The 24,931-nt window shown below is 39.7% G+C and overlaps 1 pseudogene across 1 annotated transcript; it reads right to left on the reverse strand.

Moving 5' to 3' along the window:
• Window positions 1-7,524: 7,524 nt before the first annotated feature.
• On the reverse strand, window positions 7,525-24,058 carry LOC308241879 (small ribosomal subunit protein eS25-like; annotated as a pseudogene). The gene is made up of 2 exons: window positions 23,860-24,058; window positions 7,525-7,948 (listed from the first exon to the last, which is right to left on the reverse strand). The product of its transcript is annotated as a small ribosomal subunit protein eS25-like (transcript).
• Between the last annotated feature and the right edge of the window lie 873 nt (window positions 24,059-24,931).

The raw sequence follows: 24,931 nt of genomic DNA on the forward strand, positions 1-24,931 counted from the left end.
CTCCCTAACCCCCTGTGCCCCCCGCCCCATCACCTTCACTTCTGAATCTCTATGGACAGTTTAAATGTTAAAGACTCGAAGCAGCAGTTTTCTTAATAACGTATCCAGATTAGATTTTCTTTCTCTCCTGTTTGACAGCTTTTCCTAAATCACTTTCCACTTCGGAATAGCAAATTGATTAAAGAGGTTGGGTAGTTATAACACAGATGCAATACTCATAATTTTTAGACTAATTTAGCTTTTGTCATCAGAGAGCCGAGAGTAAATCAGTGTTTATAGGTATACATTTTTTTTTTTTAAACTTAGCAATAGAATCAGGATGTTATAGTTAGTGGGTACCTTGCAAATACCATAATGCCTTTTGTTTTACTTCATATTTCGCTGCCAGTAGGCAAGGCCAATTATCAAGAAGTGACAGCCTGAAGGAAAGACATCACCCCACAATTTATGTAAATGCCAGTTGTTTGAAGTACTAATTCTAAGAGACCATGTTGAGGATAAATGCAGAATAAATTTTTATATGCTTCTTGTCCTTCCCACCATCCTCTGGCTTCTTTGTAAGTTTATAGATAATTGTTACATAGGAGGGAAAAAATTATTTTGGGTGAAATAATACAAGAGTTGGAAATATTTCCTGTAGCTAGTTTGAATCTGCCTCCTAGAAGCTTTTCTGCAATGACCTTTTCAATTAGTGCTTGTCCTCTGGGATTTGAGGCCAAAAAAGTACTGGATCACTGTCCATGAAGTGGGGAATTCACTTTCCCACCTCTTTTCTCTATTCCCATCCCAAAGGGTAAGCCATTTGTGATCCTGCGAACACTCCCGTGGTGTTCTGGGAGGCCAGGCCTTGTTTATCCTTTCAAGCAATGACTGCCTTTCTGCTTGTTGTACACACTTGCTAATGTAAGAGCCATGTAATAGGACAGTGATTAGAGTTTGTCCTGATTAGTGGTATAAGGGAAGACAGCCTTAGCAGGGAATATTTAGAATCACAGGTAACAGCATATTCATTCATTCTAGAAATATTTACTGAGTGCCTACCTGTGCCCGGTACTGTGCTGGATGCTGAGTCTCCAGGATAATCATCAGTGCATAGTCATTACTAAGGCTTTCTTTCTAAATGCCTGGTTAAATTTCTTATAGGCAGTCTAAAAAAAAATAAATAAAATAAAAAAAAAAAAATATATATATATATATATATATATATATATATATTGATTTCAGAGAGGAAGGGGGGGAGAGAGAGAGAGAGAGAGAGAGAGAGAGAGAGAGAGAGAGAGAGAGAGAGAAACATCAATGATGAGAGAGAATCATTGATTGGCTGCCTCCTGCACATCCCCCACCAGGGATCGAATCCACAACGTGGGCATGTGCCCTTACCAGAATCAAACTGTGACCTCCTGGTTCATAAGTCAATACTCAACCACTGAGCCATGCCAGTTGGGCTATAGCCAGTTTTAAGTAAATATAATAATTATTATTTTTTAAAAAATATTTTTATTGATTTCAAAGAGGAAGGGAGAGGGAGAGAAAGATAGAAACATCAGTGATGAAAAGAGTCATTGATTAGCTGCCTCCTACACATGCAACACTGGGGATTGAGCCCACAACCCAAGCATCTGCCCTGACCTGGAATTGAACCGTGAACTCCTGGTTCATAGGTCAATGCTCAACCACTGAGCCATGCCGGCCAGGCAAACAGAATTACTTTTTAAATGGTGCACCAAACGATGCTAATTATTGAATATGCCAGCTAGGATAAACTTTTTTTTGGTGTCAAATGGACAAGGTATGCTGCAATTGTTTAACAAAGGTGTGTGACTAATGTGAAACTTAGTAAAAAATATCTGAAAAGGATAGAGGTGGGGTTCAACTTTTTCCCATTTACCTGTCTGTTCCCTAATGAAAAAGTCAGAGAGTCAAGAGTTGGGTAAGAAGAAGATTAGTAAGAGGCTAGTAAAGAGGAGAGGGTTTACAGTAAGAATAATTCCCAAAGTCCATGTGCAGTGAGGAAGTGTGTATCCCAAACAGATCCTGCTTCTGAAATAGGATACTTTTTTGTAATCTCTCCAGGAAAGGAGTACATGACTCACATGATGGTTTGAAATCTTGAGGTGTCGTTTAAAATGTTTATTTATTGAAGACAACAAAAATCTTAGTAAAAAAAGTAAAACTTGCAAAACAAGATGCAATCTCCTTATGTGAAAACAGGAGAATCTACTTCATTGAAATGTGAAGTTTAAATGACAACATATTTATGGAACTGCAATATACTTGAAGATTGGTCTTCCATATAGTAAGTTCTCATTAAATGAGCACTGATGATTTTTTTTACAGTACCTATTTTATTAGTCATACTTTCAATTATTTAGCCTATTTAATATTATTTTTTCTGTATCACCCATTCCCTCACCCCCTCCCCATTGGCAATCATCAGCTGTTCTCTGGATCTGTTTCTGTTTTGTTTTGTTTGTTCATTTGTGTTTTTTATAGTCCACATGTAAATGAAATCATAAGGTATTTGTCTTTCTCTGTCTGGCTTTTTCACTTAGCATAATATGCTGTAGGTCCATCCATGTTGTTACAAGTAAGATTTCATTATTTTTTATTGCTGACTAATATTTCCTTGTGTGTGTGTTTTGACTTTCAATGTTATTTTATATTAGTTTCAGGTGTATAGCATAATGGTTAGACATTTATATAATTTATGAAGTGATCTCCCCGATAAGACTAGTACCCATCTGGCAACATACAACTTTATTACAATATTATTAACTATATTCCCTATGTTGTACTTTAATCTTACTATTTTGTAACTACCAATTTGTACTTCTTAATCCCTTCACCTTTTTCACCTAGACCCCTAACCCTCTCCCATCCAGCAAGCATCAGTTTGTTTTCTGTATCTCTGAGTCTGTTTCTATTTTATTTGTTCATTTATTTTGTTTTTTTTTTAGATTCCAAAGATACATGAAATCATATGGTATTTGTCTTCCTTTATATGACTTATTTCACTTAGCATAATACCCTCTAGGTCCATCTATGTTGTGGCAAATGGTAAGATTTTATTCTTTTTTCTGTCTGAATAATATTCCATTGTATATATCTTTTTTATTGTACCACATCTTCTTCATCCAATAGTCTATTGATGAGCACTTAGGTTGCTTTCATAGCTTGGCTATCTCTCTCTATAAAACCCTAATATGCAAATAGACTGAATGGCAGAACAACAGAACAACCAGTCGCTATGACATGCACTGATTACCAGGGGGCACGCGCTGAACATGGTGGGCGTTGGCAGCAGGTGGGATGGTGGCCCATGGTCCTGCCTGGCGCTCGCATCTGCTGCCAGTGCCTGGCGCCAGCCCTAATTGCTCAGCGCCATCAGCAGGTGCGAGTGGCAGCTGCCAGCCCTAATCTCCCCTCAGGGCTTCTCCACCTCCCTCTGCTCCTGAGGGGTGATCAGGGCATCAGTTGCTGCTTGCACCCACTGATGACACTGGCCCCGCTTGCACCCACTGTTGGCACCGGCCCCAATCACTCCGTGCTGTCAGTGGGTGCGAATGGGGCCGGAACCATCAGTGTATGGGAGCTGTTATGGCAGGAGTAGGGCTGCTGGCAGACAGGGGACGGGGGGCGGGGAAGGGGGGCGGGGGCACAGTGGGAGGGGCTGGGCAGGGGCGTGGAGGATGGGCTGAGACCCACCCCTGTGCCCACTGCAGCCTCGTGGCCCACAGTTTCTTTCAAGGTGCACGAATTCATGTACTGGGCCCCTAGTTGTAAATAATACTGCAAAGAACATGGGGGTGAATATATTTTTTCAAATTAGTGTTTTGGATTTATTTTGATAAATACCCAAAAGTGGGATTGCTGGGTCATAAGACAGTTCTATTTTTAATTTTTTGAGGAACATTGATACTGTTTTCCATAGTGGTTGCATCCCACCAATCATTTTCTTTGCTGTGCAAAACGTTTTTAGTTTGATGTAGTCCTATTTGTCTATTTTTATTTTGTCTCCCTTGCCTGGGGAGTATATCAGAAAAAAATATAACTAAGAACAATGTCAGAGTCTGCTGCCTATGATTTCTTCTTGGAGTTTTATGGTTTTGGATCTTACATTTAAGTCTTTAATCCATTTTAAATTTATTCTTGTAAGTGATGTAAGAAAGTGGTTCAGTTTCATTTCTTACATGTATTTGTCCAGTTTTCCTAACACCATTTTAAAAGAGACTTTCTTTACCCCTTTGTACATTCTTGCTTTCTTTGTCATTGATTAACTGACCACATAAGCAAGGATTTATTTCTGGACTCTCTATTCTATTGATATGTATATCTGTTTTTATTCCAGTACCATACTGTTTTGATTAATGTAGCTTTGTAGTATAGTTTGAGCACTGATGGTGTTATTTCAGAATGGTGAAGTATAGAGTCTTATAAGTGAAGGATGGATAGCTCTTTTTAGGTAGTTTTGAATAGAACAAACCTTTGTATAGTTCTATATATGTTTTCATATATACTAGTACAATACTATTGTTAGTGACTGAATCTTTGGTTAGCTACCAGATTCATTCATTAAAAAATTATGCATATTCTATGTGTTAAAAAATTCACATTCTAGGAGTAGAGACCAATGCATAATTTTCATAAAATTCTTACATGCAATGTAATATAATGTTTAATAATCATTTGTACCTGAAATGGCTGGAATTGGCCATCTCTATAGTGGCACCGTGCAATGCTTGGATTGAGTACACTGTTTAACGAGATTTAGAGTCAGCGCAAAGGTAAGTACTAACCAAATTTTCCAAATTAGCAGGGGAGCTTCTTTTACTTGATCAGTGACTCAATGGTGTTCTCTAGCACAACAGTCAGGTGCCCTCTAACTTTCTTGGGGAGGCTTGTTCTTAGCTGCAATTTAATCAGTGCCATATCATTTCTATGTATGAGTATATTCTTAAATGCAGAGAAGTTTGGGGGAGTTATATTAAGCACTTCTTGTGGGACACATAGCAAAGAGTTTGTAGTACTTCATAACTTAGCACATCAAGGAGCTTATATCAAAATGAAGGAATTGTGCATTTTGGCTACCAGTTTGAAATATTTATAAAGGTAAATGAAAAAGGAGTCCACTTTTCCATCAGAGCTGATGTTACAGCCTGGTTAATATTGCATGATGAGTGAGCTATAAATAAACAATAAATGGAAATAAAAATAGTGAATATAAAAATAATTATTGATATAAATAATAAATGAACGAAGCATAAGTTTAGGGCTGAGATGAAATAGAGCTAGATGCGAAATTTAATTGAGCTTGATTTTGAGTTTAAGAAGTCTTTTGGAACCAGTAGTTCAGTAAGGATTTCAGAATTTTTTACCCCTTTAATTTTAAATGAATGTGCTCATAGCTCCTACATCCTCAGGTCAGTCAACCAAAGGTAACTATTACTGTAATTCTAAACAGCTGCCTGGGGAAAGCATCTGGCCTGAGCGTAGGTTTAGATCACAGGGACCAAAGGTTTTCATTTTTAAAAGGATCATCCCCTGTGCAAACACTTTTTTACCTGTCTTTTAAGAAGTCTTTGGGGGAACTTTCCCAGGGAGAAAGAAGTAGGAAGAAATTATTTTCTTTAGTTTTGGGATTAGCTCTATTGGGAGAAGCTGTTCAGATCATTAACCAAATGGGCTATCAGAACTAAATTTTCTAGAAGGTGTTCAGGAAGAAAAGTGTTAGTGCTGTATCTGCATGGACTCATTCATTAAATTCTTCCAACAGTTATTATTTGATGAAGCAGGCTGTAAGAGTTTGCATCTCTGTTTTAGAGGTGAAACTCAGAGAGGTTACCAGATGCTTGTCTATGTTGTAAGTGATGCAACCAGCCTGTAGTTGGGCAAACAGGCTCCAGAGTTACACTGAAAGAGGCAAGACACATGGCAGAAGTAGAGGCAATCCCTATGGAGAATTCTAGATTTTATCACCAGTTGTAAACCTGTGAGATAAGTAAAGGATTCTATTCCTTCATCTCCTATAATCCCCGCCACCCCCTCTCCCTTACCCTGGCTCTTCAGCTTCTTTCTTGTGCTTTTCAGGGTGCACTATGCCTCCTGTCTAGTGCTCTGTCTTTATGTCTGGGTCCTGCATGGGTTCTGGTACATGGAAGACACACAATAAATATTCATGTCATGAGTGAATGCCTGATAGACTAGGGTGAGACTGCCTGGATTAAGTCCTAGCTCTACCATTGTCTTTCATTGTGACCTTGGCAAAGTTTCCTCTTGTGTTCCATTTTCCTTACCTATAAAATGGAAATAATAAGAGTCCTGAGCTTATAAGGATGCTTATGAAGACTAACTGACATGACATAGCAATAATGATTAAGATGATAATGGTGATGAAGAGGGAAAAGTGCTTTTCAGTCAAAAGTAATGACATAGGCGAATGTCTAAAATAAGTCAGCAGGGCCAGCTTGGTTTGAAGAATTAAAACAAATCTTATTTGGAAATAGCCTAAGTGACCATAAGCAGATGAGTGGTTTAAAAAATTGTGGTACCTCTACACAATGGAATACTACACTGCTATAAAAAAGAAAGAACTCTTACCATTTGCAACAGCATGGATGGACCTGGAGAGCATCATGCTAAGCAAAATAAGCCAGTAAGAGAAAGAGAAATATCACATAATTTCACTCATTTGTGGAATATAATGAACATAAACTGATGAACAAAAATAGAGCCAGTGGAGGGGGGGGGGGTATTTTAGAATCTAATAGAAGTAATCCTGTTATTTGCAGATTTTTAATATTTCCTACAACTTTTGTGATATTATACTATGTTACTACAGTTTTGATATTATTATATCTAAAATCCTTTTTTCTGAAAATATTAATGTTTATTGCATGTAACATTATTATATTTAAGATAGTTTTTCTTGAAATGTTAACATTTATTGCATGTAACATTTTTACATTTAAAATCGTTTTTCTTGGAAAAAAATAAATAAATTTTTACTTCTAAAAAAAAAGAATTAAAACAAATTTTAATCTTAAATGGCTGTAGTGAAGAGTGGGAGGAGTAAAAGCAGGAAGCTGCCATTTCAGCTGCTCTTAATAAGCAATATAGTATTAACAATAGATGCTCTAAAGTCAGACAACCTAGGTTCAAATTCCAACTCTGCCACTTACAACCAGTTTCCTAATCTCTATAGTGAGGGTGATAATATAGATCTATGATAATAGGTTAGGTTGGGTTACAAAAAATAGAAAATACAAAAGATCAGTAGCTTAAGACAGATGGAACTTCATTTCCTCAGTGTAAAAGATACCATTAGAATGACTTAGGCTCCTGCCTTCTTCTAACATCCCCATGCCTGGCCCAGGATGGCTGCTGGAGCTGTTGCCCCTGTTTTTTCAGACAAGAAAGGAGGAAATGGGGGAAGGGCAAAAACACTGGTTACTTCCTTTTTCTTTTTCTTTTTTTGATTTAATAAAGTCTTATTTTTTAAAATGTACAAACAGTGAGACCTCTTGTTCATGCATCTTCTCCAGCAGTTGGGGCAGCCCTACCTTTGGAGTTTCTGGTGTAAATCACTTGAGCTCTGTGCCTTGAGACTAGTTTAGGAAGTCCTTTACTGAGGAGCTCCTGAAGGCCTTTCCTGGACAAGGAGCCATGAATCTTCAGTCTCTCAGAGACAACAGGTGGGGTTATAAGCTTGTAGTTGGGAACTTCCTTACCGAGCTTGTCATACGTGGCTTTGTCAAACAAGACCAGGTTATTGAGCTTGCCCCGAACTTTGCCTTTGGACCACTTCTTCTTTTTTCCTTGCCCCCCGACTTGTTCACGGGGTCTTTGTCTTTCTTGGCTGACTTTCCAGCATCTTTCTTCTTGTCGTCCTTGGGCGGCGTTGCAGGACTCGGAGAGCAGGGATGTGCTGCTGCCTCGCCAAGATGTCGGCCTGAGAGTGATAACTTTCTTTAAGAAATTATCTCTGGAGTCCCAAACAGCTCTTAGAATTGTTAGAAATTATTCCCATGGCCTAGTTACAAAGGAAGCTGAGAAATGTTGTTTTTTTAGCTGGCAATACTGTCACTAGGGATAAGATTAGGGTTCCATTGCCGAGGACAAAGGGAGAATAGATATTGGGTGAGTAAGAAGTAGTTTTTTTTTGTTTTTTTTCTCCGCACTCTCTCATAGGCTTAATGTAAAAATTAAATTAAAAATGCACATAGAACATGTGGCATAGTGTCTGACATGTGTTAATTGCTCAGTAGATGTTATCTTCACACAGCCAAATCAAAACAACCCTTTTCGGAAGCATTGTGTAAGCACAATTAGCTCTTGCCTACACTTGGATGAACTGTTTTTTCTCCCTCATTGCTGTGGTATAGCTGGGAGTCTATGACACCTTGCATATGACTAACAACACAAGGTCAAATAAATAAGTCTCCTTCACACTATATTGGTATAATATACCCCACATTTAATTGCCCTTTGTTGACCCGAAAAGTAATTAATCTTTGTTAGAAAGACATGCTAATTGTACCTGATCAACCAGACAAAATAAGCAAATCATAAAGGCAACCAAGTAGAAATCAAACAGAAAGAAAAATGTTTTGTTTTGGGTTTTTTTTTTTTTTTTTTTTTTTGGTCATAAGGCCACCATATTTATTCACAATGTGAAGTAAACAGTCATTTATTGACTCACGTCCCTTTATTTACATCTTATCTCAGGCTATTTGCTTTAAGAGTTTAGCACCCATCAGTAAGTAGAGAAAGCTGAACACATCCACCTCATATGCTGGCATCATCATCATCATCATCATCATCATCATCATCATCACCACCATTATCTTCCTTGTGGTCATGATTATCCCGCGCAGGGACATTTTCACTAATCTACAACTAGCTTAGCCAGAGATGGTAAACAAAAGGAACACAGGCAGACTTCCCCTTGGCCTGCCTGACTGGGGGTAAAACTAGCTGGAGCGTTAACTAAGCACTAACAGATAAGGTTATCATCAGCTGGGGAAGGGAGGCTGGGAGGCAAGTCCATTAAAAACATGGGAGGCTTGACTTATCGCTGCACGTGACTATGTGCTTTTAAATGTCGACAGCTTCTATAAAAATTCCATCTTCCTCACATGTGGTCAACTTGACTTACTGCAGCGAACACTGGCAAGGTTCTGACCCTTCACATTTATCTCAGTCAGAGCCAGATAACCTTGCCCTGTAGTCTAAAAATACTCTGCCTGTCCCAGTATTCTTTTTATCTCTCTAGCAATAATGACAAAAATGAGCCTGGGCCTTAGAAACTGACATGTCGACTTGGAAAACTGTGCATTCCCACCCCTGCAACGCAAACACACTAGCCCTTTGTTTTCGGGAATTGTGAGCACAGAGCCTCCTGCACGGGGTGAGGTGAGGACACCTGCAGGTTTTCTCAGGCTCCTGCGTGTGGCCCCCAGATTTCTGCTGCAGTTTGACACTTTCCGTGGTTTGCCTTTCCAGAATGCTGTCCGCTGGAATAGTAGAATTAGCTGTCAAAAGTCCTTATTCTACTCCTGGTTGATCTCCAAACTTTATTAACCCCGAAAAAGCCACTCAGATTTTTGGGTCTCTCCATCATCTGTAAAATAAGTTGACTGATAGATCATTTTCTAAAACCCTCAAGCTGGTACATTAATGAGTATTTTCTCTTCCTATAACTCCCCATATTTTCAACCCAACCCCTCAACTTTTGCCTTCTGAAACTTCCACTGGTGGCTTGTTTTGTTGAATATCTTCTTGTATTTTTCTCCTCCATCTCCACTTGGGATGCCAACCACATGAACTCTGGGCTGGTTGGTAATTCAATGTGATGAGCATCCCTGTATCCTCTATGCCCCATAAAGGCTACCCAGAGTTTCAGTAGTTCTTGGGGATACTCTGAGATTAACAAGGTGTTTTTGGCCTAAAGGTGATTGGGGCTTCTGTTATGTTAGTGGCCGTTTACCAAATTATAGGAACAGAATAACTTTCCAATGTGGTCTCAGTAAATGTTCCAGAAAACACAAAGTCAACAGAAAGAAATCCAGGTGCCTGGTTTTAGAGTTAACAGTGAGGCTTGGGACTAGTCCCCGGACTATCCTCTCAGTCTTACGGAGAAAGGACAATTTGCACTCTGCTTAGTATAAAAGGAGAGTTAGGCTTTTGGAGGTATTGGGCTTGTTTGGCTACACTAATTAGTTCAACACTAATTTGGTTCTGTACCTCACGGTGTCGGCCTATCTGATTTGGAGCGTGTCTCCTGAATGTTGTCCCTCTGGTCTGACACAAGCTGAAAGTAAGGTGAATTTGGCCTAAAACTGGTACAGTAGATGGAACCCAAATGTTTTGAATGACCCATAAGCAGATTGACATTAATGGACTTTGTTAATTATCACCTTAAAGCTGTATTTAAAGTGATGCTTCAGGAACACAATCCATACCAATGTGAGCAAGCCTTCAGCTTGATCAGATCCCAATATCTTTCTCTTGATGAAATTGCAACTTATTAACATTCTCAATGAGATAGAGCTATAAATGTAAGTGGGTTTTAATATAATCATTTTTTTAGGAAATGTCAAACTTCATTGCACACCTCTCCCTCTCGTCTCCGCCTTTAATGGCAGAGTTCAGTGAAGAACCGAGCCAGATTAATGAGCGAGGGACAGAGGGGATTTTGGAGCCAAGGAAAAGACCACACAGCAGATCAGTCTCTAATTTAATCATCTCAGTAGGCTATTCAGTGAGAGGAGGTTATTGAACCACCCTGATCATATTTATGTACCTGTGGAAGGAAAAATGAGGGCGAAACTAGGGCTGTGTTTATGGACATAAGGGAGACAGGAAGAGAGCAAAATTGTCAGCCTGAGAATTCTGTGGCCTGGAACGAAAAAGCATGATTGGCTAAGTAAATGCACGAAATTAAATTAAATATGAATAGCCACTGATTGAGAATTGCACCACGGACAGAATATGCTTGCTGTTAATGACCCACGATTTATTTACACCTTAAACACCATGTTTCCTTACTGCTCTAAAGTAGTAAAATTGCCTTCTTCCTGGTGAAATTTATTGCCATTTAAACATGCCAAAAGGCCATTCTGGCAGTCATTACAATAATCTATCATTTCTGCAACTGCTGGTATCCTGTTCTGTGGTCAAATTCAATCTGAGAAGGGTCAACAGAATTTTTCCACCAAATGCTTCCCTCTTGACGATCATCAATTTACTTTTGTCAACAAAAAGGGCATTACTACGGAATGAAATAGAAGATCCCCGTAAGACCTCTGGCAAACACTGAGCTTCTCTGAACCCAGTATCTCCTCCGCCTGCAGATCTGTCTTTCTGTGTGTGCCTGTGTGCACAGTGGGGCCCGTCATGCTGAGGCAGGAGCAGGAGCCGGGCCACCTGGCGATTTTTCTCTCCAGTGACAAAAGGAAGCATACTTGTTAGTAGCTTACACTCTTTATAGTTCCTGGATTCCAGTGGGACTGGCGTTTTCTTTGAAGGAGGAACTTTTTGGGTTATTCACAAGGTTATTCTCCTCTCTTCCTTTTTGCATCCCCTCATACCACCTTTTATTTTATATTACGTGACATTACTGTTCAACTCTCAGATCACACAATTCTAACCACTGCCCACAGCAGGGGATGCTGGTTATGTAATATAGAAAAGAAAACAAAATATCCTGTAGCATTGAGGTAAGCATTGAGATTTCCTCCACTCAAGAAAAATGAGATGGAAAATTAAAGAAAAAAATGCAGTTAGTTGCCTTCGCCTGTATTTTCTCTGACAAACGGAGAAAGGGTGCTGTTTCTTGTTATGGGAGCAGGGAAAGGGACACGGATAAATGGAGTCATTTCTGTGTTGTCTGTCTTGGTTAATGTGTGAGGGCACAGCCTCCATTCCTGCTTGTCTCTCTTAAGGTCGGTTGTTGCCTTTTCTATGGATGGGAGGCAGCATCAAGGCAGAGCAAGTGGCTGCCCTCCATGGTACAATTACACAGTGGGGACCAGGTCACCCCCCAGCCATCACCTGTTCACAGACGCTGGAAGTGGGTTGTGATTTATAATCAAAGGTTTCACCTTGAATGGTCAGACTGAAAACTTGAGGGTGATATAGTGTTTATAATGTGTTTGTGTGTGTGTGGGCAGGGGAGTAAAAATAAACTTTTGCTGTTGTTATTATCAGTCTTTTCTTTCTTTGATTATTTAAAGTTTACTTTCACATTTGATCACTTATCTATATTTTTGCAACAAGACTAAGCAGGGTTTTTTCTTCTGAGGAAAGTGGATCCCCCAGTTTTATTGAGATATAGTTGACTTTTTAATTATGTACAAGGACCTCAGCAAGCAAAGTATTGCTCTTCTTTGTCTTTTGACACGTGTCTTGAGATTACTTACTATTTGTTAGGTTTTAATTTGTGTATAGTTTATGTTTACTTTTGGCTTTATATATCAAGTGGGCAAATTGAAGTTAAGGTAGATGTACCTATCATTTTGGTTGAGGTCTAGCTTTAAAATCAGTAAAACAAAACAAAACAAAACAAAAATCATGAATATTCTGCAGATTGGATTAAGCTAAACTTAATGAGATATTTTATTATAGTATAATATCAATTTTATATATATTTGTGCATATTTGGCTATTTGCATTATTTAAAATTCCAGTCTCCTGGTTGTTTAGAAAACCTTTTTTTCTTATTAAAAAAATAGATACATGTTTATTGTAGAAAAAATAGAAAATATAAAGAAGAAAATCATTATTATATTGTTAAAATTAATAATAATTCTACAACATAGAGACAATCACTGTTAATATCTGGGATACTTTTCTACCTACCTACCTACCTACCTATATATACTTACAAAAAAGAAAAATGTATGTATATACTGTGAGTTTTATTTATTAGAGTGCTGTTCACTATAATAGTAACTACCTATAGACAACCTGAATATTCATCAGAATAAATTGTGGCTAATTCATACAATAGAATAGTATATAGCAGTCAAAACCAATGACCTGAAGCTGGCCACAAAAAATAGATGAATTTTGCCCTATCTGGTTTGGCTCAGTGGATAAAGCATCAGCCTGTAGACTGAAGGGTCCTGGGTTTGATTCTGGTCAAAAGCACATGCCTGGGTTGAGAGCTCAATCCCCAGTAGGGGGCATGCAGAAGGCAGCTGATCAATGATTCTCTCTCATTGATGTTTCTAACTCTCCCTCTCCTTTCCTCTCTGAAGTATATATATACTAGAGGCCGGCTCATGAAACTCATGCATGGGTATGGTCCCTAGGCCTGGTCTGTGATCAGGGCCATCTTCCCTGGCTGCCTGCAGCTGCCCCTGCCCCTGCCGCTACCCACACTCGGTTCCCGGTTCACCATTAAGTGATAGGAGCCTGATGGCGGGGGGGAAGGGACCGAGAGGTCAGCTGTTCCCGCTCACTCACCGGCCCTGTCCCTGCTGCGGGTTGCCCTCTGTGTGTGGGGTGACTGGCGGGGCGGGGGCCTTGGCCTGGTGCCACCGTGTCCCCCACCACCCACCTCCGGTTCCCCATTTGCCGTTGGGTGATCAGAGCCTGCCGGCCGGGGAAAGGGACCAAGAGGTGGTTGGTGCGCCTCATAGTGACCGGCCGAGTGGTCGTTCTGGTTGCTCCGCCGTTAGGGTCAATTTGTATATTATCCTTTTATTATATCGGATAGAGGCCCAGTGCACAGGTGGGGGCTGGCCAGCCTGCCCTAATGGGGGCCCCCGATCAGGGTGGGGCCTGCTGGGGAGAGGGGCTGCAGTCGTTCTGGTCTCTGGTCATTCCACCGTTTCAGTTGCTGGGGTTTTATTATATAGGATATATAAAGATGAATCTTAGCATTATAATTTGGAGCAAAATATATATCTCCAAAGATTATATACAGCATGATACATTTTTTATCATTAAGTCAAAAATAACAAAACCCAGCATATTTGTACCTATGCTTTAGAAATACAGATAAATGTAACAGAACTTGGAGGGTTTACTGTAAAGGTAGAAATGACAATGGAGTAGTTGCCTGCTGTCCAGATTTGAGGGAAAAACTTGGAGATGCTAATATTCCATAAATGACTTACAACCAGTTTCTCTCTTTTCAGTAACAATTCTCATCTCTGCTTCAAGGCTCTTGGTATCTCAGTCTTGGCACTATTGACATTCTTTTTTTTTTTTTTTTAAATATATTTTATTGCTTTTTTACAGAGAGGAAGAGAGAGGGATAGAGAGTTAGAAACATCGATGAGAGAGAAACATCGATCAGCTGCCTCCTGCACACCTCCCACTGGGGATGTGCCCACAACCCAGGTACATGCCCTTCACCGGAATCGAACCCGGGACCCTTCAGTCCGCAGGCCGACGCTCTATCCACTTAGCCAAACCGGTTTCGGCACTATTGACATTCTTGACAATTCTTTGTGGGGATCTGTCCTGTGCACTGTAGGATGTTTAGAAGCAGCAGCTCTGGCCACCACCACTAGATTCTGTAGTAGCTTTCTCCCCAGTTTTCATAGTCAAACATGTCTATAGACATTGCCCAATTTTCCCTACTGTGCAAAAATGCCCTTGGTTGAGAATCACTTTGTTAGGAGAATAGTTATTGATTGTTATTGGCTTAAACATAAATGGTAAAGTGGGTTCTCTGTTATTGAAATTGCTCTGTGTTTAAAATGTAGCTAATCATCACTTAGGATTATCAATATTGTAAACACACAAAATGTAGTTCTCCATTTTGTTGATTTTGGTATTAGTAGAGACCACTGAAATAACATAGCACGGCCCACTGAAATGACTTGATACAGAAATGGGTTTTGCTATTTTATTGAGAAGTTCTTTTTAAAAATCTACTGATATATTTTTGTTGGCTCCTATGGAGCCCCATGCTACAACATCATTGCTTCTCTAGGCAGAATGGAAACTTCTGGTAGGGAGTCCATCCTGCTGGGTGACCTCAAGAAAGCCACTGTGTTTCATCAAACCCATATGAAAGAAAAAAAAGAGCAGACATAACAATTAAACCGGCTAGCCTAGAGGGCCTTCTGAGGAAAGTCTGTGTGAGGACAAACTTGTAGTATTTATTGTGATTATCAGCCCCTCAGGGGCCTTTTGAAGAATTCTGTCTGATTTATCAGGCAGCTGTACCATGGATATGCATGAAGTGAGAAGGAAAGGATTAGGGGTGTGTGGGAGGGGAGCGGGGAGTGTGACCAGGTTGATGGCAGTGCTCCAAGGGTGACCTCACATTTACCCCCAGATGTTCAGATCATTTCAAAATATCATCACAATCTTGGTGTGATGCCATTTTCAGTTCTTGCTAAACTTTGGTAAGCATGGAAGACTTCAGAATTTTAATGCTCACTTTAGCCTGTGAAAGACATAGTAATGTTCAAAAGTAGCCTGACCTTTTCATTATTCATTGCTGATTGGTTGACTGACCATTTCTATTCCCTACTCCAACTGCTTCAGTGACTTTCTTGTCTCCTTCCCTTCTTAGCACCAGGTACATCATTCTACCAGTGCCCTGACCTTTTCCAGTATATTTCTTTGCCAAGATCTTGTTTATCTTTATTCTAGCCCATTTTCCCCCAAGGTGAGGACAAAATGATGAAATTAAAGCCCAGCAGAAAAATAAAAATCAATGATGTGAGTATCTAAAATTATTCCTTCATTAACAGAAAAGGACTATGTGATAGGCTAGCTTGTATGAGAAGCTGAGCATTGTCCTTACCTTCAAGGTAATGAAAATGACTTTGAGGAGGAATACTCAGATTTCATCTAAGTCCAGACAAGAAGAGGATAGGTATAGTAAAATACTTCTTTCAATTTTTTTCAGGTATTTTCTTTGCTGTTATTAGCTGTAACTGGCTGTATACTTGTTATTTAGGTATAGGCTTCATTTACCCAAATAATATCCTCAATGGCTAAATTTCCCATCTATCCTGCCTAGAAATTCCCATCACTAGAGTCATTCTTGCTCATTAAGGTAGGAATATTTAGCATAGAGGCCACTGCTGGAATGTACATCTGTTACATGGAAGGGGCACAGGAATTGAGGGAGGAAGAAGCACACTATCTTCCATGAACAAACTTTTGAAAAATCATCATTTAATAGTTGATTACATTAACCATGTTGACATTATAATAAGAGAACAGATCCGGGCTATGGGATAGAGGCAGGACAAACTTTAAATAAAACTTCTGTTTCTGATATTGACTCTAAGAATATGATATTGAATCCGTTGTCTACTGCTGGCTAAATCCATCCTCAAACTGTCCATTTTCTCTGCTATAGAATAAGACATATTTGTGAAAAGAAGCTGGGGTGTTGAATCCATCACTGAAGTAGTGACAACCCTGTCAGCTTTAACTAGACAGAGGAAGCAATCGTTTAGTATGATCTTCACCACTTACAGATAAAGTAATCACTAAACACATGTTAGATGACACAAAGATGTCTCTTCAATGACACTTCTCTGAAAATGAAGAGTGGAGGCTCACCAGGCAATAAGAAACACATGAACCAATACAAATCGAGGCTTTTCCTCCCCCACATTAGACACTCTATCCTGACACTTAACAAGGAGACTGATCTCTAAGGGATTAACTAAGAAATAACTGCATGCAGCTTGCATCCTGCCACGTTCTTATTAAAACCTTGTCAAAGACAGTTCTGAAGTGGGCAGAGATCTACTGGGTGCTTTTATAAGCAATTAGCACCATCAACTAAGAGAATTTTAATAAGTCCACTTGTAGTGTCACTAAAAATATTAAACAGAGTTCATTAATCCCCCTCCCCCCAGCATTTTTAGATGGAATAAAGACTGCTTTGGACTCTGAGCACCAGGCCTATCCTCATGCTGTATGTATCCCTAGCACTCAGGATCTGCACATTAAAATTTATAGGGTGAGTAAATTAATGAATGCATGCCTGCATTATATCAGTTTTTATGCGCAAACTCATTGATAAAGGAAATGATGGCCAAGTTATGAATTCCTCAATAGCATTCTAATTGCTAACATATATTGAGTGTTTACCAGGATCCAGGCACTTTGAAAGTGTGTTGCAGATATAAACACATGTAATCCTTCTCATGTATCTCTATGAGATACCTACTCTATATTTTTCTCACTTGATAAAGTAACTTGCTCATTCTCATGACCAGCTGATGGAAGAAACAGGTTTCAAACCTAGGCCTGAGTGATTAGATCAGAATCCAAGCTGTTAATAAATTTGCCATAGTGTTAGTATTGAATGTGTGGTAGGTGGGTGATGCCAGATGTTCTGTATAAAATGGAAGCAGTTCACTTAAAAAAACAAAACATTTTTATTGACTTCAGAGAGGAAGGGAGAGGAAGAGAGAGAGAAACATCAATGATGAGAGAGAATCATTGATCAGCTGCCTCCTGTATGCCCCACACTGGGCATTGAGTTCACAACCTGGCATGTGCCTCTGATGGAATCGAACTGTGACACCTGGTTCATAGGTTGATGCTCAACCATTGAGCCATGCCAACTAGGCAGCAGTTCACTTTGAAAAAGCAGGCAAGTTGGGATTCTTGTCATTCTCCTTTCTCCTCTCTTCCTTAACTAAGTAACTGTGCATCCATTAGCAAAGGAATGTACTTCTTCTGTATCACAGGTGCCCCAGTTTGGAAGCTTGTAGCTGGATCATATGCCCCTTGAGGATCCTTCTAGTTTAAACTCCATAATTACTCAACTACTGCTCCAGTTCCTAAACACCTGTCTCAGTATTTGCCTAAATTCAGATCTTAAATAAATAGCTGACATCCAAATGTGTCCCAGAGTTAAGGATGGAGCCAGCCATCAAACAGAATATCCAGTGGAATGAGCCAGTGTTGAGACTTTGAAAAACAAAGATCAGTCTGAAGAAGTTCAAAGAGAGGAAGAAAAAGGTGTGTTTCTAGTTAAATGCACCCGTGTTGAACTGAAGACCCAGAAAAGTTCTTTTCATTTTATTTTATGTTGGACTGACTTTTAAGAAAACAATCTTGGAAGTGTTTATTTTATAACTCTCACAGCGTCCAAGAAAATGTGAACAGCCAAACTCTGAAAAAGCACAGTTGTGAATAGAACTCATTTTCAGTGAGCAGAAGGCCTTTCCTGTCCCAGACATACATGCCCATAGTGAAGTTGTTCTCCCAAGAAGAGGACAAAAGACACTGTCAACTGGGTAGGGCCTCCTAAGCTAAGAAGTTCTTCCCCTAATGCCTCCTTTTGAATTGGACCATTTAAAATCATGTTCTGCATTGCAAAATGGGAGCAGAAGCCATATTTCTTATCCTTTTGGTTAGTATTGCAGCCCAGACTGTAATTTGATGATTTTGGGAATAGGATGTTATCTTAAACAGTCCAGAATGGACTACAACTTGTGTTTTACTGCATTGATGATCTGTGTTAGGACAATATATCTACTCTCTCTGTGAGTTCTTTGGTATTTATGCAGTTTTAACCAACAGAAATTTCTTAGATCTTTGCTTCTACTATCTAGATTTGTATAATGGCCAAACTGGGTGTGCATGCACACACATACATAAGTGTGTGTGTGTGCTGCTAATATCTAAAATGCACAGAATAGAGCTGGAAATGAGTTGAAGTGATAACATCATTAATTCTTAAAACATATATGCAGCCTTAAATTTTTAACTCTTTTAAATATTTTAAATTATTTAAAGTATTTAAATACTTTACCAGAATGTTATATTTAAGGGTAAATCCTATTGCTGTTAATTTGTTTAAATTTTTTATGAAATCTAGATGTGGCTGTTAAAAATATTTATCAGAGTTTATTTATTTCATCTCATCTTTTATTCTCATGTCAGTCGTGTGTGCCAGGTAAATCATTTATTTATAGACTAGTTAATGAAGAAATTAGACATAGGTTGCCTTAACTTGAATTAGTAGGTATTTATGTTACACAAAGGGATGACATTGACACCAAACGAAATTCCTGATTAAAATACAAGAACTTCCTCTTTTTAAATTTTATTATAATGGTAAATACATATTAAATTTAGCCATTTTTAAGTGTATACTGTCATCATATTAAGTACATTCACATTGTTGTGCAATCAATCTCCAGAACTCTTTTCATTGTGCAAAATAAAAATTCTGTATCCATTAAACAATAACTTCCTATATCCCCACTTCTCAGATCCTGGCAATCACCCTTCTACTGCTGTCTTTCTGAATCTGACTACTCTAAGTAACTCTCACATAAGTGAAAAACACAGTATTTGTACTTTTGTGACTGGCTTATTTCATTTAGCATAATGTCCTCAAGGTTTCCCTATTTTGTAGCAGATGAGGGATTTTCTCTTTTTTAAAATTCCTTCCTTGGCTTCCATGACACCATACTCTTCTGGTTCTCTTCCCACCTCTAAAACATCTCTTTTTAGCCCATTTCACTGGATCATCTTCTACTCACTTCTTTAAGGGAGACATTCTCCAGAGTTCTGTCCTTAGCCCTCTCATACTCTCTGTAGGTAATCATATCCATTCTCATGTTTTTCACTCTCACATATGTTCTGATCATTTCCTTTCCCATTCTGTGTACTCCAGACTCACATCTTAATGACCACTGGCCATTTCCACTTGATGCCAGGGACATGAGGTGGGCTGATAAGGTAGGCTGATAATGGCCCCTAAAGATATGAGTTCCTAATCCCTGGAACCTATGTTACCTTACTTAGAAAAAGAGTCCTTGCAGGGATAAGGATTTTGAGATTAGATTATCCTGGATCATTTGGATGGGCCCTAAACACAAACACAATCACAAGTGTGCCTATAAGAGAGAAGTAGAAGGAAACTTGACAAACACACAGAGAGGCAATGTGACCACAGGGTCACAGATTGGAATGATATGGCCAAAAGCCAAGGAATGCCAGCAGTCAGCAGAAATTGGAAAAAGCAAGCAATAGACTCTCTCATGGAGCTTCCATAAGGAACCTGCCCTGCTGACACCCTGATTTGGGTTCAGTGAAACTGATTTTGGACTTCTGGCCTCCAGAAATATAGGAGACAAAACCTCTGCTGTTTTAAGTCACCAAGCTATGGCACCATTTTATAGCAGCCATAGGAAACCAATAGAGTGCTGTATTAATGTCCTAGTACTGCCACAACAAAGCACTGCAAACTGGGTGACTCAAACAACAGAAATTTACTTTCACACAGTTCTGAAGGCCAGAAGTCCAAGATCAAAGTTTCAGCTCCCTCTGAGGGCTGAATCTCCTCCGTGCACCTCCCAGCCTCTGGTGGTTTTCTGGCAATCCTTGTATTCTCTGGCCTCTGCTACATTACCCCATCTCTGCTTGTCCTTACATGGTATTCTTCCTGTGTGTGGGTCTTTGTCCAAATTTCCCCTCTTTATAAGGATAAAAGTTGTATTGGATAAGGGCCCACCCTAATAACTTTATTTTAAATTAATCTGCAAAGATCCCGTTTATAAATAAGGCCACATTCCTGGGAGGATAGGACATCAACATCTTTTGGGGGACAAGATTCAATCCATAATAGTATATACTCTGACTCCCCAAAATTTATGCCCTTACAAAATATACTGACCTCATCACTATATCCCAGCATCAACTCTAAGTCCAGAATCCCATCTAAATATCACCAGGAGGTCACCGGATTGATTCCCATTCAGGGCACATGCCCAGGTTGTGGGCTCCATCCCTAGTAAGGGGCATGCGGGAGGCAGCCAATCAATGGTTCTCTCTCATGGATGTTTCTCCCTCTCCCTCTACCTTCCTCTCTCTCTAAAGAAAGTAAGAAAGAAGAAAGAAAGAAAGAAAGAAAGAAAGAAAGAAAGAAAGAAAGAAAGAAAGAAAGAAAGAGAAAGAAAGAAAGAAAGAAAGAAAGAAAGAAAGAAAGAAAGAAAGAAAGAAAGAAAGAAAAAGAAAGAAAGGAAGGAAGGAAGAAAGAAAGGAAGAAAGAAAGAAAAAGCATTAGCTCAAAGTCTTAAATCTTATCATCTAAACATCCAATCAGATATGGGTAAGACTAGGGGTAAGATTTATCCTGGAGCAAAAGTCCTCTTCAAATGTGAAACTGGACAACAGATTGTCTCCTTCCAAAATACAATGGAGGAGCAGGCATAAGATAGACGGTCCCATTCCCAAAGGGAGTAATTGGGGAGGCAGGAGGCTGTGTGTCCCAGCAAGTCAGAAAACATGGAGAGCAAATTCCATTAGATTTTAAGGCTTGGGAAAGATCCTCTTTGACTTGATGTTCTATCTTCCAGACCCACCAGGATGGCAGCCCACTACCTGAGCCCAGAGTGATGGCCAAGACCTCTGGAACTGAGGAGGTGCTCCAACCCTTGGGGTTCTCTCCAGAGTACACTTTCTGTTTCTTATGCAATATAGATAGGCCTAGAATATCCCAGTCTTCAAGTTCTGTTTCCCTTTTGTGTGACAATTTCTTCTTCAGTTTATTTCTGTCCTCTTACATTTGACTTTAAGCAGCAAAGAAAAGTAGGTCATGCTTGCAACATTTTCTTAGAAATCTCATCAGCCAAATATCCAAGTTTATCACTTACAAGTTCTACTTTCCCTTCAACAGAACACAATCAGCCAATTCTGCCACTTCATTACAAGGATCACATTTCCTCCAGTCCAAATACCATGTTCCTCATTTCTGTCTGAGACCTCACCAGAATGGCCTCTAACCTTCATGTTCTGTGTATTCTCTAAGATGAGAGAAGCTTTCTCTATTGCTCTCCTCTCTTTTTTTCTGAGCTCTCACCAAAATCATCTTTTTTAAAATTAATTTCTTTATTGATTAAGGTATCACATATTTGTCCTCATCCCCCCATTCCCATCCCAGACCCCTCCCCACGCATGCCCCCACCCCCCTGTTGTCCATGACCACTGGTTAGGCTTATATGCATGCATACAAGTCCTTTGGTTGATCTCTCCCCCTTACCCCCACCCTTCCCTACCTTCCCTCTGAGGTTTGACAGTCTGATCGATGCTTCCCTGTCTCTGGATCTGTTTTTGTTCATCAGATTATGTTGTTCATTATTCCCCCTAGATGAGTGAGATCATGTGATACTAGAAATACACTTATAAGAACAGAAAATGAGACAAGCAATAACGGTTATGCTGAGAGGCAAATGAATCAGTCTGTAGTGAGTTTCTTTCTGGGCCAACAGTTCTTTTGAGTCCTAATTTCAATGTCAAACAGTTCCTTACGTGTACATGTCAGCAATGATATTTCAGTTCTGGATGGTGGATAAATGGTGGTAATGCAGGTCCAACCCTCTCTGGTTTGGTCCTGGGCAACCTGCAGCGATGCACAGCTGCTGACTGCTAGTATGGCAAGGCGTTGCCAGCATCTTCCATCTCTGGACTGTTTCTCTTCTGTCTTCATGGCTGGAGCAGTCCTGTCAATTCTTCTCTGTTGCAGGAATCCACATGGTCTTGGAGTTGTTTTCTGAAAATATACAAACATATTCTCGACCAAAAGTTAATAAAGGAATCCTTTCTATAAATTTGACTTGGGATCCTTTTTCATTTTTTGCCCAAATGATTTTCCTTTGGCTTGTTTTGACACCATGTGTGTTTTTCATGGGTGTCTTGCTGTTTAGCATTACAAATGAAAGTTAATATTCTAAAGTAAAAATTTTCTAGATGTAATTTACTTACAGGATATTTTTCCTTACATGATATTCTTCTACTATCCCCCCTTTTTTGATTTAAATATTAGGAGGCTTTTGGAAATTTTATAATGTAGTCTTGATAGCTTTTAAATTTTAATTTTTTGCACTAAAATATGACTGCTTTAGGTTCATTACATGTTACGCAATTTTACCATGAGATGAACTACCAATAAAAATTTTAGTTAACACTTTAGGAACAGCTTTTTGTCCAGTACCATTAATTTTTTTTAGAATATTTGCTTATTTCACTTAGCCAATTTAAATTAGTCTGAGAACTTGACTACTATTTTACTGTCAAATTTAATACTCTAATGACAATCTTATTTTACCCTGTAAATATTAGTGGAAAGGATTATTTGCCTTCTTGAGTAGGCCCTGAGCATTCCTGGTGCTAGGCTGGACTTAGATATCAAAAACCTACTTCCCCACACCATGGGTACAAGACAACTCAAACAAGTCTTGTTGCAGTGAGAGGGCAGCTGCTGTTGGCCAAGTCTCTGTCTGTTACCTGAGTCCCGATTTGAGCTGGGCATGGAAACGAAGCAGCCATGGGGGCAGGAGACCTCCCTCAGAAGGGGTGAGGGTTCAGGCCCCTGCAAAGTTGGGGGGGTGAGGGTCTGTGCCCCACCTCTGTTGACCCCCAAGTTCTCTCCTGATGGCCCCTCTGCGACTGTGCCTGTCTTAGGTTGTTCCTTCCCTGAGGAATCTTACCCATCTCTGGCTAACCAGCCATCCTCCGGGGCCAAGCAGGGTGATGTGAGGTTCAGTTCTGTCTCCTTGGTAGCCTATGCCCCCGTGGCCTCCACGCCCAGCACCTGCCTTGGGATCCCCTTGCCTGCTGGCGGGGCCCCGGCACTAATCACATATCTTGGGGAACCCAGGATTCTTCTCCAGGGAGGGCCCACAAAATCACCTTTAATTTCTACATTTCTACCAAAGGTCTCTTCAAGGCAACCAAGGCTTTTTCTGGCATGCACTCTCAAACTCTTCCAGCCTCTGCTCATTCCACAGCCACTTCCACTTTTTTAGGTATTCATTACAACACACTTCCGGTACTAAAATAGGTATTAGTTCCCCAGGGCTGCTACCATAACAAAATACTAAAACTTGAGTGACTTAAGAAACAGAAACATACTCTCCCACAGTTCTGCAAGCCGAAAGTCCAAGATCAAAGTGCCTGTAAAGTTGGTTCCTCCTGAGGGCTCTGATAGAGAATATCCTCCATTCATCTCCTGGCTTCCGTGGTTTGCTGGTCGTCTTTGGTAGTCCTTGGCCTTTGCTGCATCACGCCAATCTCTGTCTTCATCTTCACATCCATTCTCTCTGTGTGTCATATTTATTATAGTTTAGAGTGGGATTATTTTAGAGTTGTGTCCAACTTGTTAAAAAATGACATTATTGAAAAAGACCATATTACTTATTACTAAGTTCTAGTCTAAGTTCTGTTTTTTGTTTTTAAATTTCTTTATTGATTAAGGTATTACATATGTGTCCTCATCCTTCAATTAACCCCCCAACCCAACCCCCCACTCATGCCCTCACCCCCCTGGTGTTTGTGTCCATTAGTTAGGCTTATATTCATGCATACGAGTCCTTTGGTTGATCTCTCCTCCTTTCCCCTCCCCTCCCCTATCTTCCCTCTGAGGTTTGGCAGTTTGATCGATGCTTCTCTGTCTCTGGATCTGTCCCTGTTCATCAGTTTATGTTGTTCATTATATTCCACAAATGAGTGAGATCATGTGGTATTCATCTTTCTCTGACTGGCTTATTTCACTTAGCATAATGCTTTCCATTTCCATCCATGCTGTTGCAAATGGTAAGAACTCCTTTTTTACTGCAGCGCAGTATTCCATTGTGTAGATGTACCACAGTTTTTTAATCCACTCATCTGCTGATGGGCACTTAGGCTGTTTCCAAATTTTAGCTATGGTAAATTGTGCTGCTATGAACATAGGGGTGCATATATCTTTTCTGATTAGTGTTTCTAGTTTCTTGGGATATATTCCTTGAAGTGGGATCACTGGGTCAAATGGGACTTCCATTTTTAGTTTTTTGAGGAAACTGCATACTGTTCTCCACAGTGGCTGCACCAGTCTGCATTCCCACCAGCAGTGCAAAAGAGTTCCTTTTTCTTCGAATCCTCGCCAACACTTGTCATTTGTTGGTTTGTTGATGATAGCCATTCTGACAGGTGTAAGATGATACTG

This window comes from Plecotus auritus (genome assembly GCF_963455305.1).
Source record: "Plecotus auritus genome assembly, chromosome: 1".
In the NCBI taxonomy this organism is placed as follows: Eukaryota; Metazoa; Chordata; class Mammalia; order Chiroptera; family Vespertilionidae; genus Plecotus; species Plecotus auritus.